The sequence below is a fragment of the Pezoporus flaviventris genome, unplaced genomic scaffold, assembly GCF_033815535.1.
Source record: "Pezoporus flaviventris isolate CSIRO_AGI_PZ_B2104156 unplaced genomic scaffold, CSIRO_AGI_Pfla_v1 ptg000037l, whole genome shotgun sequence".
Classification (NCBI taxonomy): domain Eukaryota; kingdom Metazoa; phylum Chordata; class Aves; order Psittaciformes; family Psittacidae; genus Pezoporus; species Pezoporus flaviventris.
In genome coordinates, this window is record NW_026892585.1 from 14084782 (window position 1) to 14099728 (window position 14947).

The window sequence follows — 14947 nt, forward strand, 5'->3', positions numbered from 1 at the left end:
CTACGCAAGCCGTCCTTCTGTCGTCCCTGGGCATACATACATATTCATGAGGTTACCTAGGGATTACATTATTTTTAGCACCTGAGACCTAATAATCCTCCTGTCCTCCTACTTATCCGTTAGTTTAACTGTAGCCCATCCTGGACACCTGCCATTCCCAGATACTCCTTCTCCCTGCGTCCTCTTCTTCTAGACTCTTTTTCTTACAACTACGTCCACTGTAACAGTTTCTCTTGTACAAGAATTCTCAGCGTGTTCTCTAGCTGTACTCTATTTCTTTTTCTATGTATCACGCACCTCAGTAATTTTCCATTGCTACTGTTACAAAGCCATCAAACTTAACATTACTTAGAACTGATTGTAAAGGTTTATATATTCCGTTCTGTAATTTTGTGCCCCCCTTGTTTCAGTGCCCATATACAAAGAGCCCAGCTCCAACACTGCAAATGTCCAGCCTCTGCTGCCACAGCAAAGGGGCCAGGACCGGGTCAGTGTTGAAACCCAGCTGGCACCCAGCACCAGCAGCCACTTGCCCAGCACCCGGGTGGGACGGGGAGGAGAATGGGAACAATGTAAAACCCGTGGGTGGAGATGAGAACAGGTCAGGAACTGAAATCAAGCGCACTGTATTAGTGCTATTGCTATTCAAATAATGGAAACAACAAGCGGAGAGATAGGGAACCAAAAAGGGAAAAAAACACCGAGAGCCAGCAGTGATGCCCAATAGAGCTGCTCAGCACCCGCTGAGCGACACCCAGCCCGACCCAAGCAGCAACCCGTCCCTTCTGGGTGACTCCCCTCAGTTTCTATGGCCTGAGGTGTCATGGGCCCACTGGGCTGAAAAGCATTTCTACTACAGTGTATGATGTCTAAATTGGTACATATTAAAATAATATCTGTTTTATAATGATTATGATTACATGATATAGCTTATTACAAAAATAAGTGAGGGTTAGAGTTAGGGTCAGGAGTAGGGGTTTAGCGTTAGGGGTTAGGTTTTGATGTAAGCCACGGCATCACAGCAGGGAGGGGACAAGGACATGAGGAGTTTGGGGAATCCCAACGGAGTTTTGGGGGCTCTGGGGATGTTTTAGGGTGTACGTTGGTTGTTGTGGGGGTGGTTTGGGCTTTTTTTTTGAGGTGTTTCAGGGGTGTGTCTGGGTGTTACGGGGGTGTTCTAGAGTGGTCCATTAGAGCAGGTTGCTCCAAGCCCCGTCCAACCTGGCCTTGAACACTGCCAGGGATGGGGCAGCCACAGCTTTTCTGGGCACCCTGTGCCAATGTCTCACCACCCTCACAGGGAAGAGCTTCGGCCTAAGAGCTCATCTCAGTCTCCCCTCTGCCAGGTTAAAGCCATTCCCCTGGTCCTGTCACTGCACACCCTTGTAAAACACCCCTCTCCAAATTTCGTCTAGGCCCTGTTTAGTTATGGGCTTTGTAAGGTCTCCCTGGAGCCTTCTGTTCTCCGTGCTGAACACCCGCAGCTCTCTCACCCTGTCTTCACCGGAGACGTGCTCCAGCCCTTGGAGCATCTTTGTGGCCCTTCATAGCCTCGTCATTGTAGGATCATACGAGAACAGAGGCTGGAAGGGACCCCAGGAAATCTCAAGTCCAACCTGTCAGAAACAGGGTCACAACAAGTGATTCAAAGCTTGATTCAGTCCCAGCTGGAAAACCCCAAGGCCAGAGACTGCCCAGCCTCTCTGGGTGACCTGATGCAGCACTTGCCTGAGCCTAGGGGAACAAGTTTTCCTTACGTCCTGGCTGTACCTCTCCTGTGCCACTATCCCCCGTTGCCTTTTGTCCTCCCACCAGGCACCACAGTGAGGAGCCTGGCTCTGTATTCTCCATGTCCTCCTTGCCGGTATAGGCAGCAAGTCCCCGAGAGCGCTCCCACAGTGAGGAGCCTGGCTCTGTATTCTCCACGTCCTCCTTGCCGGTATAGGCAGCAAGTCCCCGAGAGCGTTCCCTTCCCAAGATCGCAGATGCCCATCAGCCTTCCCTTCTCCGGGCTGGACAAGCCCAGCTCCCCCAGCCTCTCCCCCAGGCACTGCGCTCCAGTACCTGCCTGCCCCGAGGGCCCGTTGCTAAAGCCGCTCCCTCCTTGCCGATGTCGTTCCTGAACTGGGGAACTGAAACCTGGATGGAGTATTCCGGAGCATGCCTTCCCTTGCTCTCCTGCCGTGCTCCTGGTCACACAGCCCGCGATGCTGCTGTGCTCCCTTGCTGCCAGGGCACACGCTGCCTCCTGTCCAGCTCCTGCCCACCCGGACCTTTCCCATGGGGATGCTCCCAGGCAGGCAGCCCCAGCCTGTGCCACTGCAGGGGAGTCCCCTGCAGGGACCCCCGTGTCCCCTGCTCTCCTGCCCAGGATACCCTGAGAGGCCTATCCCCCTTGTCCTATCACTACATGCCCTTGTAAAGAATCCCTCTCCAGCTTTCTTGTAAACATCCCATTAGGTACTGGAAAGCAAACTCATTGTCTAAATCATTGTCTGATTTATCATTTACATCATGTTCAAATCGTTATGAATTCACAGTTGAATTAAAATTCAATTATTGCTTAATCACCCTTGGATTACGATTGATTTTAATTCAGTCCCTGATTAATTACCATTGGTCATTAATAAAGCCCTTTCAGTTATCCCCACAAGGATGACTTCTCTGAACCATTCCCTTGTGAAGCACAAGTCACAGCTCCAAGTCCATTCCCCTTCAGGCGTGCAGCAGCAGATCCAGCAAGTGCCCCCGTTCCCCACTGAGGATCATGGCAGACGGAGGAGGAAGCACGGCACATCCAGACTGGACACAAACAGAGCTAAGAGAAGGTTCCCGAGAGCAGGACAGCTCCTGGCACAGGGACTGTCACAGCTCCAGCTCCAGCCTGCACCGGACTCCCTGCGCCTCCCGCCCTCGGCGGCGGGGTCACAGCGGGGTCCTTTGTGACCCGGTCTGTGACACTCCCCGGCGTGGTCGCGTCCCTTGCGCTGCCCTCCCCTCCTCCTGCCCACATGCCTCCATCCCGCGGGCGGGCAGAGAGACCCCGCAGCCGCCCCAGGGTGGCGTGGGAAGAGGTGGGGGCTCCCCAGGAGAGCAGCTCTGCGCTGGAGCCAGCCGAGGTGTGCCTGGGGCAGCCACTGCAGAGCGGGGAGTGAGGGTCCCCCAGGCCTGGGCAGGGTCGGGGCCAGGGACTGCCACCAGCTGGATGCTGGCACCGCTGGATCCCTCTTCCTCCTCACGCTTCCAGCAGGGGCCTGCGCTCTGCCCCCGCAAGGCTGCTGCAGGGTTACCAGAACCAGGTAACCAGCTGTCTCCTGCCCTCGCTCTTTGTTTACTCGGAGTCCTCTCCCCTAAGCTGCTGCTTTGAGCTTCGGGCAGTAAAGGCTTACAAGTCTTTCCACGCTCTAATTGTCTACTTGGACAAGTCTTTAATCATGTTCACAGCTACCTCTTTGTCTCTAAAACATTTCTCATGAGATTATCCTTGTGTATGAAAGTGACCCCCTGAAGCGCTGCTTGTACCAGGCACGTGGTGCCCGAGTGTATTTTACTGTGTATGACACTTTGCCATGCATTCCTTTGCTTTGCTTGCCCAGAGGAACAATCCTGCTGCGCCCGTGATGAGAGCAGTGTTGGGTGGGGAGGTGAGGAGCGAGGTGCTCAGTGCAGCGCTGGACCTTAAGGGCTGCTTTTCCTGCCTGCCCAGTGACTCCTAAAACTCACTGAGAACTCCGCCAAGAAGCTGAACTCGCCTCGCAGGTATCCGTCAGTGCAGCGCTGGAAACACCGCGGGGGATAGCTCCACCTAGCGTGTTTCTGCCGAACCTCAAGCAGACCGTCGTTCTATGACCGCTTAACACGCATATTCATTAACCACCCGGGAACCGCTTTACATAATTCCACGGCCGTTTTCACATGCGTACAACGACGTGGTAGTGTTCTTCTGGGAGTCGTTTACGTCTTCCAACAATCTTCATCACTTCTGGCCGTCCTCCAAACACGCGCAGTAGATAATGGTTACACCAGCTTAATTGGTTCGGTAACACTGCAGACATAATCATCCTGTCCTTCTACTTACCAGTTAGCAGCTGCAGCCCATCCTGGACATCTGCTAGTTTCAGGTACTCTTAATTTACACACCCTGTTTTTCTATCCTGTTTTCCTTACACTTATTTTTGTACTAAGGTCATAAGGACCCAAAACTACACCAACTACAACGATTTATCTTATGCAAGGATTCTCATTATGTTCTCCAGCTGCATTCTGAATACTTCTTTTGTGAAACATGTACCTCAGTTGTTTTCCATTGCCATTTACATTTCCACTGCCGTTGCCATTACATTTCCATTTAAAAGCCATCAAACTTAGCGTTACTTTGAAGTGAATTCACTTACTTACAAAGGATTAAACACAAATGATTATATCTCATTTTGTACTTCCTTGTCTCAAATCCCCCCTTTTTCTGCCCCCTTGCAAATTTTTTTGCAAGATCCTTTAAATTGTTGTTTTTCTGAAATATTTCCTTGTTTCTACCTGGTGCTTAATTTATTATTTTTTTTTTCATTCTTCCTAATACATCATTGGCTGTTTACAACATCGAAGGAAACACTGAATTGAAATGCAAGTGTCTATAATTACAATTGTTAATATTATGACCTTAGTAAACAGCTGCTTCAACCAGGAAATATTTGTTAACCAAAAGGTCAGTCCTTTCTAAATTTCCTCAAATCCCCATGAGGTATCATCTTTATGTTACCGCACAACTTCACTCATTCCTCTATCCTTTAGATCAATTGCAATTCTTCCACTTTGATCTATATCAGAACAACCACTATCATTGATTACTGAGCAACCTCCTCCTTGTGAGGCTAGTCCAAGGCCATTTGGTTTTGTAAAACTACTTGGATAAAATAGGTAATTCCTGCTGTACTGCTTGGATAGCATCTATTGTGCTATTCTCTATGTTTTCTATAGTTGCTGATATGTTCACAATGGCCTTTTCTCATTCATTTACACCTAATGATGGGATAAGCCATCGAACAAAGCTCGAAGGAAACACTGAAAGGCAAGCTCCAGAGATCCTCCAAAACCAGAGCCACAGCACCAAAATGTAGGACCAAGTAGTGCAAGCCACTACAGAAAGCTTGTGTGTGGAAAGCTCGGGTTCCATGAGGTATCCCAATGCTGTCCTGAGAAAAATGACTTTGAAAGCCATTGCCTTCCAAGCAATCATCTTCTTGCAGGAGATCCTTATTTATGAAACCACATACCCAGAAAAAGAAGGTTTAAGATCGGTGCAGTAAAAACACAATCTAAGACAAAGGATTATATTGTCCTCTCACAGGTATCAACACTGTCATTCTTATTGATTTCAGAAGTCAAGATGTTTGCAGATTGAAAACGGAATATCCACCTTCATTTCATATAAGTGGAAATACTGTGAAAGGATAATGAAGCCTCCCATTAAGTGGTGTGAACAGAGACAGAAGAAAGCAATACCGTATCCAAACCATGCTGCGCTGACCTGGCTAAGCTAATGCAGCTAAGACATGCTGCAGTGTCTTCAGGGAGATTCTGATTTGTTCAAATCAGGTCTATGCTGTGCTGTCCTGTTGGAGCAGGCTGCAGCTATCATGAGGAGGATGTGGCATCAAAGGCTCTGGTCTAACTGGGAAAAGCATTAATTATCCTTTAATTTTCTATCTGTCATTTTGAGTCCTTCTTGAGGTGCATAACTCCCTGTTTCCCAGACACAGTTGGATAAATGAATGTTTAAGAGGTGTCCTTTCTCCTCTACTTGGAGGTGGCTGGATGCTTTCTCACCTTCAATTAACCAAATGCTGCAAAGACTTGACTCCCCTTTTCAATAAAATAACTCATGTTACTCATATATTTAGCTAATAGGAAATAAAAATGACTAAATGCACTGTCTGTCTATGCACAGTCTAATAAACTGCACTAACAGTGGTTTTCCTGGCACCACAAAACATCGCATTCTTGCATGATGTCCAGTATTGAACTCTGAGGCAGAACAGAAGACATGATTGATCTGTGTTGGAAATTGCCTCCATTCCCAATTAACCCAGCTAGTTTCATTAAACCTTGTTATCTACCACACTGGATTGCTCTTCATGCTGAATCCATAGTTACCTTCTGGTTTATCCTCACAGATGAAAAGTGCTTACATAGGGCAAAGCTAGAGGAATGTCTGGCAATAGATTCTAGTGTCTATTCCTTATTACCCATTTTAAATACTCCTGAGTATCCTTTTAAAATGGTAACCGCACCATTTACCTCCAGTTCCCAGTGGCTGCAGGTTGCAGCCCCAGGCTCTGTGGTACCAAATAACTGGCATTGCAGGCCTAAGACTTTGTCTTCATTCCCACACTCATTTGTGGTATCTGCACCTACGCAGACCAGTCCCGTGGCCTAAAAATCCATCAGGAGAGGTGAGCTAGAGGAATGGCTTCTATAGCACATTAATTTGAAAGCCATGCTTAAATTTCTAGGCAGTATCAGGCACAAGTATGTTACCAAATAGAAGCCAAACATTAGAGAAAAGCAGTCCTTTGGACAACTGCATTTCTTAGTGGGCAACCAAAGTTGCTATAGATGAAAACCAGCCAATTTTCAAATACGTGGAGGCATTAAATCAGTTTGGGATTTGGGACAGCTCTGCTTAGCTTCAAGAAGTCTACAGAAAATTGCACTTGGCAACAGCTCTTTTCTATGCCTGCTCCTAGGGGGCATTTCTGCAATTTCATCCATTTTCTTTTGTATTTAAATCTATTTACAATAAATAGCAATACTAAAAAAAGCTAAAATTCACACACCAACACAGCACACAATGATAGTTAGATTCTGGTAGAATATTTGGCCTAATTCTCATTTCTACACTTCGAATGAAGATCAGTTTTATGCATCACTGAAACCAACCAGCCTTCCGTAAGGCATTTAGGACCTTCCAGCTCCACCAGCGCAGTGACTGATAACGTGGCACGCTGCTGTTATGCCACAGCAAGTGACATATAGCCGTGGAGCTGCACATTGTAATTGAACACTGATTTACAACAGAAAGAGGAGAGACTGTTACATTCAATTAACTTGCCTTCCTCCCAGCTGACAGGCAGCCGAGTGCTCAACACTTCATATACTTCTTGCAAATTTCTTTTTCCACACCATTATAATTGCTGTAATTAGCACAGATCATCTATGACAGCAGCGCTCTCAGTTATCCAATGCAGTAGCTTATAAAAAGTTAAGATTGATCAGTTTTATTAAGTAGCTCAACCACCATTTCTCTTTTATCAACATTCTCATATAGTTCCATGTAGGGTTGTTTGTTGTTGGTTTTTTTTTTCAGATAATTCAGACACATACTATACAGCTCTACAGAAAAAGAATATTTTCCTAAGAAATATGGCTTGGGATGACTGCGGTTGGTGACAGTCACATGCACATCTACGAAGAAGTACAGCAGTATGCAAAAAGTGGTAGAGGTGCTCCATGTTTGCCGTTGAATGAGAGCTGGTATCAGAACCAATATAACACTGGTTATAGAATATAACAGGAGATATCCTGTCATGCTCTTTGTTTTCTTACAGACTTGTGTTTGTCCATAGGAAAGAGGCTGCCAAGCACCCTGAACCTCCTTTTTGACTTTCTTATGTTTCCATGTGACAGCCTGCTGTCAGAGGTGCTCAGCGTTTTAGCTGACTTGGTATTTTGATGTGCCTGTCAGCCCAGTGTTAGGAGAGGTTAGAAGAGGCGACTGGCAAGGCTACAGAAGTTTACACTAGCCGGTAACTTGCCCACTGAGCAGATATTGAGAGATCTGATCAAATGTGGTCAGGCCTGATCACTATGGGACATCTTCCTTCTGCAGAAGGACCCACAGAGTGACTTCAGGATTGTAACCCTGTTGTGCTTCATGTCAGTCATGATTCTAAAGGGGCCTACAGGAAATCTGGAGACAAACTTTTTACAAGGGCATTTAGCGATAGGACAAATGAGAATGGCTTTTAACTGACAGGGAAGACTGAGATTAGATATTAGGAAAAAAATCTTCCCTGTGAGGGTGCTGAGGCGCTGGCACAGGGTACCCAGAGAAGCTGTGGCTGCCCCATTCCTGGCAGTGTTCAAGGGCAGGTTGGGCAGGGCTTGGAGCAACCTGCTCTAGTGGAAGGTGTCCCTGTCCATGGCAGGGGGCTGGAACTGGATGAACTTTAAGGTCCCTTCCAACACAAATCACTCTGTGATTCTATCTGCCCAGGGAACAAAAGCTGCAAAGAATAAGAGCGATGCAAGTACTTTGTATGGCACAATACAACAAACCACATGGTGGCTTCTATTACATTTGCTTGAAGCCTGAAGAAAATGTAATCTGCTGTGATAAATAAATGCTTAAAGGAATTCAGCCACTGACCTGGTGGGTCATTGGATCGTGCTTGGTGCAAGGAGTCCACTCTGTTCAGACTCTGCACTGTGGCCCATAAATGAACCTATGGGGGGTACCCTGGTGCCTGCGGTGGGACTGATGAACAGCTCAGGCTGTTCACTACCCTCATTGCCCGACCTTTCACTGTCAATTGAGAGAAGCAGTTGTGACTGCAGGAACATAAGCTCACTGTATGATTTGCTTTAGCCTTTGGACATGCATCACTATGTCCTTGTACTGACTGGCCATGGGGTGGCAATGTCAATCTTCTTAAAGCATTTTCTTACATTGCTAGTCTCAGCCCTTGCTCCTGTTCCTTTGTGCTTTTCCCCTTGTTCTTATTTAGTCTGTGAGTGTATTTTAATTTTCATTGCACATTTAGTCTGTGAGTGTATTTTAATTTTCATTGCAAAAGTCAAATCAGTCCACAACAAAGACTTTCTGATCCCACTATGCTGTGTGCTTTCTTCTGCTTCCCCTTCATTCTATTCCTTACAGGTGCTCAAGTTCGCTCCTTAAGGGAATTACATGTCCAATGCCAGCTTCCAATAAAAGATTCCTCCCTTTCTTGAGGTGCAAATGTGAGAGACTCTGTCCTTCCACAGAAGTTCCTTTGAGCATTTGGGCTTTTGCTTTCGCTCAGGCCAACAGGATCCAGCATCCAGACTCCATCTCCATTTCACAATATTTTGAAATAAAAAGTCCTTTCATTCAAGGTACGTTTTTTTATTCCTTGTTTAAACCAAAAAAAAAAGAAAGCTTATTTTCTATGAATCTCTGTTACTTCACTGTAACAGAGTGGTACAAGGGTACCACTTCAAGGCGGTACAATGAAGTCTGGTGAAGTCCAGAGCCCCAGCTGAGAAAGATGGTTTAAGTACCAGAATGGTATGCTCAAGAGTTCCCACCTAGGGCTGTTCCAGCTTCAGGAATCCACTGCTCACCAGTATCAGCATAAAGGGGCTCAAAGACTGAAGCAGGACACCCTATTCTTGGTTCAGGAACATTTTGTTGAACAAGGGTGTCAGTTAAAACTTCCAGAAGCAATAAGGACCTGCAGTTACTGATACAGAATTGGTCCTCCAAGTCCCTCCTAATGACAGTTCTGTTAACATTCTCCTGTGGAAATTACAGACATCTCCCAAAAGATTATCACAGACCTGTAAAACTTCCCACTACAATGTTTTTAATACTCTTGCCCCAAGAGGCAGTTTAAGGGCCACATCCTTCGAGAAAGCAAACAAATTCTTCACAGGTACTCATTGTCTCTCCTCCTTTTCTTCAGCCCTCTGCCAGAAACAGCCCAAAAGTTCCTGATGTGTTGGCTTCAGGTACCAGGCACACGTTTTGTGACACTGGAACTTGACAAGCAGATCATCAGTGATTAAACCTACGTAGCAGAGCGCAGCCACCTGCCCACAAACGCTCTTGTAGCCCCACATTGGGTTGTTTCCTGTAGCTGTTGATGCGACAGCAGCAGCGCTCAGGATCCTCTCCAAGAAGATGACAGAGGCACACGCTTCAGGCAGAGGGAGCAAAGGGGCAGAAGACCACAGCACAAGCCCTGTCTGACGGGAAGGTGCCTCCTGCCCTTGCAGTCCGGTGGGAGCCACGGGAGGTTTCCTCCCAAAGCTCCCCCCGCTCCAGTAAGCTCCCAGCTTTATGCCTCTCATTTTGTGCAGCTTCTTCATTCATCCACAACTGCCTACAGAGACAGGCAGAGGAAGCATAGTGGGCATTTTGAATTGCTTTTAAAGCTTCGGGTTTAGCCTCTCACTCACCTCTTTTCCCACAGCTCAGTACAAAGTCTGCTTGATACAATGTGTTCCTTCTTTCAAGCATGAAACAAAACTATCCCTCAGTACTTGCGCGGCACAGTGCCTGCTCTTATTAGAGTAGGAAGGAATAATTGCAGGGATTATGAATGTGGTACTGAATGTCAAGGCATAGTAAAGATGTTCAATATCTCAAGATTGAATAAAGATTCTTCCAAGGCACTGCTTTTCTGCCTGAAATTAAATTGCGGCATCAAATACCTTATAAGTAGATCTACTCAGTAACTAATTTTGTTGGCATATTTAAGAAGTTACTCATCTTACCATTATCTGAATGCATCAAAACTCTTTGTGCTCACAAGCATCCCAGAGTTTTTTTATCCAGTCCTGCTGCTAAGTAACGAAAACACTCTGTCATTCATCGAGCACGGAGCACACGTATCATGCTGCAGTATGTACCACTCCTGCCAGGCTTTGTGAAAAAGATGGATCATACAGTGTGGGCTTCTGGAGAAATTCATTGCTGAGTAATTTCAAGGTATTTGTCCATAAGCACATTTTATTTTGGGTAATGATGCCAAAGCAGTGACCTAATCTGTTCATAAGCTGGATCACAGTGTTTCACATGGGCAGCTGCAGTGCTGCTAGGGCTCAACGCAGTGTCCAGTTGAAGACACTGGAAATTGCCTCTCCAGCCAGCCAGTTGGGAGGTGCATCCATCCTCCTGCTGGTCTGCTTCGCACAGGTCCACCCATGCGAAGGCTCAGTATTGAAAAAGCCCTCAGGTTTGCAATTGCACTGGCCTCTGTCCTCACTCCCATCACCACACATAGAACTGCCTGCCGCACTAGTGCCTTGGTACAAGGCTGGCAGCATTCTAACACATCTCATGGAGCGGTCTGCGTTGGAAGGGACCTTAAAATCATCCAGTTCCAACTCTGCTGCCATGGGCAGGGACACCTTCCACTAGACCCTTTAGGCACTGGAGGCTGCTCTAAGGTCTTGGCCAGCACCTTCTCTTCTCAAGACCGAACAACTCTCTCAGCCTGGCTCCATAGCAGAGCTACTCTGGCACTTGGATCATCTCTGTGGCCTCCTCTGGACTCACTCCAACAGCTTCACGCTCCTCTTGTGCTGGGGGCCCCAGAGCTGGGATGCAGTACTGCGGGGCAGAGGGGGGGCTCACAAGGATGCAGAGGGGGAGAATCACCTCCCTTGGCCTGCTGGACGCAGAAGCCTGTCTTGGGCAAAGACTGAAGAAGTGATGAAAACATCTCCTTGGCTCTGCCCTGAGCTGGGGGAGATTAAAGCACCTGAAACACGTTTGGGTTCATGTTAAATTCAAGGGCAATGCTTTTGCAGCATGGCTCCCTAATCTGGTATCAGAAAAAAGTTCTCATGGATAAACAAAGAAGCTTAGTTATGAATTTGATGTCATATGTGAGACAGTTGAGAAGCTCCTTCCCAGGCTGAATAGTTAAGAACCAAGCCTCAGATTTGTCAGAGGATTCAGCTAGAGCTGAACACGAATCACTCGGTTGCAAGGAAGCTTTAACAGCCTTGCTGCTATTCTACCTTTAAATACAAAAATCTCATAAATCTATTACATACTTCTAAGTGGGATCCTGAAGCAAGAATAGCAGAAACAGTAATGCTAGAGAGAGGTTTGTGTTCCAGTTCTTTCCTTCTTCCCTGCTTCAATCATTTAGAAATGCAACTACTTCATGATTACTCAGATTATCCAAAGAGATGCAGCTTGAATCTCAGCTCCCAGCACCTGTCCACATTTATTTCAAGCCAACTTTACATCCTGGACAAATCTATTCTTCCTTGACACCTGCCTGCTTGCAAGGCCTTTGGTAAAAGGCGGACAGCTGCTGGGATACGGAGCTGCGCTGAAGTGACTGATGATACACTAAAGCTTATTTTGGCTTTGTGCAGCAAAAGAAGGGGGTGTTACTCAGCAGGAAGCAGTAACAAGGCAGCAATGCTAAGCTAGTTGTTCAGGATGAGACGGAAGCAAGGGATGGGATGAACACTTCTTGTGTGTCAGAAAGGATCTCCCTGGCTCAGGATGTTCTGAATCATTTTCACAGTGCTTGTATCTTCCTCCAGTCAATACAGGGAAAGCCAAAATCAGTAGTCTAGCTAAATACAGCTGGATTGGTTTTCTTTAATAGCTGAAACATGGGATACAAATCCCAGTGAACTAACAAGTAAGTCTGGGGAATATCAGTGCTGCTACTTTGGGGAAATCTTTCTGTTTTGCGATTTGTTAGAGCAGATTTCTCAAACACTGACAGTTTAGGGGCATGAGAGTCTGATGAAAGCTGACATGTGCTATGACAGTTGGCTTGCACTTGATTCAAAATGTTAGCAGATATAACCTTATCCCAGTTAATTATTCAACCCAAGTTATTAGCAAAGTCTGAACTGTGGATTATTAACAATAATAAAACCATCATGCATTTTAAGAACAAAAACTTAGGAGAAAAATATTAATATGGTGATTGTTAAAAAACCATATCCAATTCATTTCAGATGGTATCACAGGTCACTGTTAACCAGTGCTGGTCCAAGCCTTTTCCAGCTTCAACCGTCTCCTCCCCAACAGTTCTACAACCTCCATACCATGACTAGCTGAAAAAGAAACCAAGTATGTGTGTGTATATTTATAAATGTCCATACGCACATATATATTACGTGGTTTTATATGTATGTTTTAAATGAGTCACTGTTCAGTTCCTACTCTGATAGGAATCCATGATGCTATTCAAGTTTCATGCACAAGCTAAGTATCTTTTGAGAGAAATCACAGGATGTTTGTTCATTATTTTGGTTCACTACGTGGGCCGAAGGAATATTGGGAAAACCACCACACCCACGTCAAGGACTTCTTGTGCCAATACCTGATGCTCCTTCATTTAGTGTTAACGTGCTGCAGAAGTAAAAGGTGGAATTTCCTCTCACCTCCTCTGAAATCTCTCCCACTAGAAAAATCTACCACCACAGTTCTGACCAAGAAACTCTACTGCCAGTATTAGTCAGCATTAATGATGAGAACAACAATGAGGTAGCTTGTCAGGAGCACACTGTGACTCAGCCTGGCTTCCCCCAAGTCCTTCTGCACCATTACACTTCAGTATTGTCCCAGCACATTTAGAGTAACAGATGATTAAACACAGCCTCATTTCAGGAATCAAGTTAATGAAGCAAGCACTGTGCAATGTAAAGGCTTGCTTTGTAAAGGTTTCTGCAGTCACGGTGACTTTCTTCCCACTATCCTGAATTAGCAGATGTATTTATTACCTGGCAGCTGTGGGTGGGGAGAAAACCCCCACACTGAAGTCAGCTTCCTTACAGAGGTGGATTAACATAAAACATGAAAAATAAATTATTACAAGCTCAGTGCAGGCAGCTAGCTGTAAAGTCTTTAGAAACAAAGGTAATTTCTGTACCTGGTCACTAATCACTTTTATGGCCTTCAAACACCCCTCTCACTGTGAACTGTGCAGTGGGCTCTCAGGTGCTCTCATCTTCTGCTAAGGGCTGCTGGGGTACCATTACCATCTTTCATACTCATTACCACATTCTGAGAAGAGGTATTCAAATTCACATTGTCTTTTACCAGCCAATAATAACTCTTACCTGAAGCAATGTAAGAGCAGGTTCTGAGCACAGGCTTTCACCCACTGTACCTGAAACAGCAAATCTTACACACTGACAGGACAATCACAGCATCAAGTCTAATTTATACCTTTTGGAAAAGAAAGAGGCCTCTGAGTACAGACAACTGCCTAAATTGCCAGGCTCAAAGGGGCACCAAGGCCAGCTGCAGACCTGGCCTTACTGGTGCACACCACAGGTCAATACCCAGGGCTAGGACAGTTTAACATTTTCATTCACAATGCTGGGTAATGGAGCAGAGCTCACCCTTGGCATGTTTGCAGGCAACACAAAACCAGAAGACAATACTGTGCTGCCATTCACAGGGACATGAACGGGCAGAAGACATGAGCCAACCCATGAATCTCAGGCACCAGCACACACAGGGACCAGAGAGCTGGAAAGCAGATTCACAGAAAAAGCCCTGGGGAAACAATGGGAATGCGAGCCAGCCACATGCACTCATGCAGCAACACATGCACCCTTGCGGCAAAGACATCCAACAGCTCTGAGATCACCAGCAGGTCACAGTAACACAGTGAAGACTGTTGGATGGAAGATCTAATAACTGAGACACATTGCAGATTATACCTGTGTTTCAAACCACTAATATATTATGTAAATATATATTCCTCTAATGTACATAATTATTCTTATACATTTATATACATATTAAAATAATGGACATATTAGAATAATATATATATTGGAATAATGTTATCTATAATTAATATATATTAAGACCACCAAAACTTCCAAGTTGCCCAAGCAGTGCTACATTGCTGACAGGACAGTCATCTACTCCTGCCATCAACCAGTTTAAAATTCATCTACTTGAACTCACCTTTCATGCGTCAGCCAGTGTTTCTCAGCAAGGTGACTCACCTGACAAGGCTCTACAAAATGGGTATTCAGCATTATTAAGTAATATGGTCTGTGACTTCTAGATGCATATAATGAAAATGGAACAAATACATCGCTATCTATTGTGTATTTCATCAACAAAGCCTGCAAAGAGGCAGCAATATTTTCTGCTGAACAAAGTATTTACACAGGCATACAACTGCAA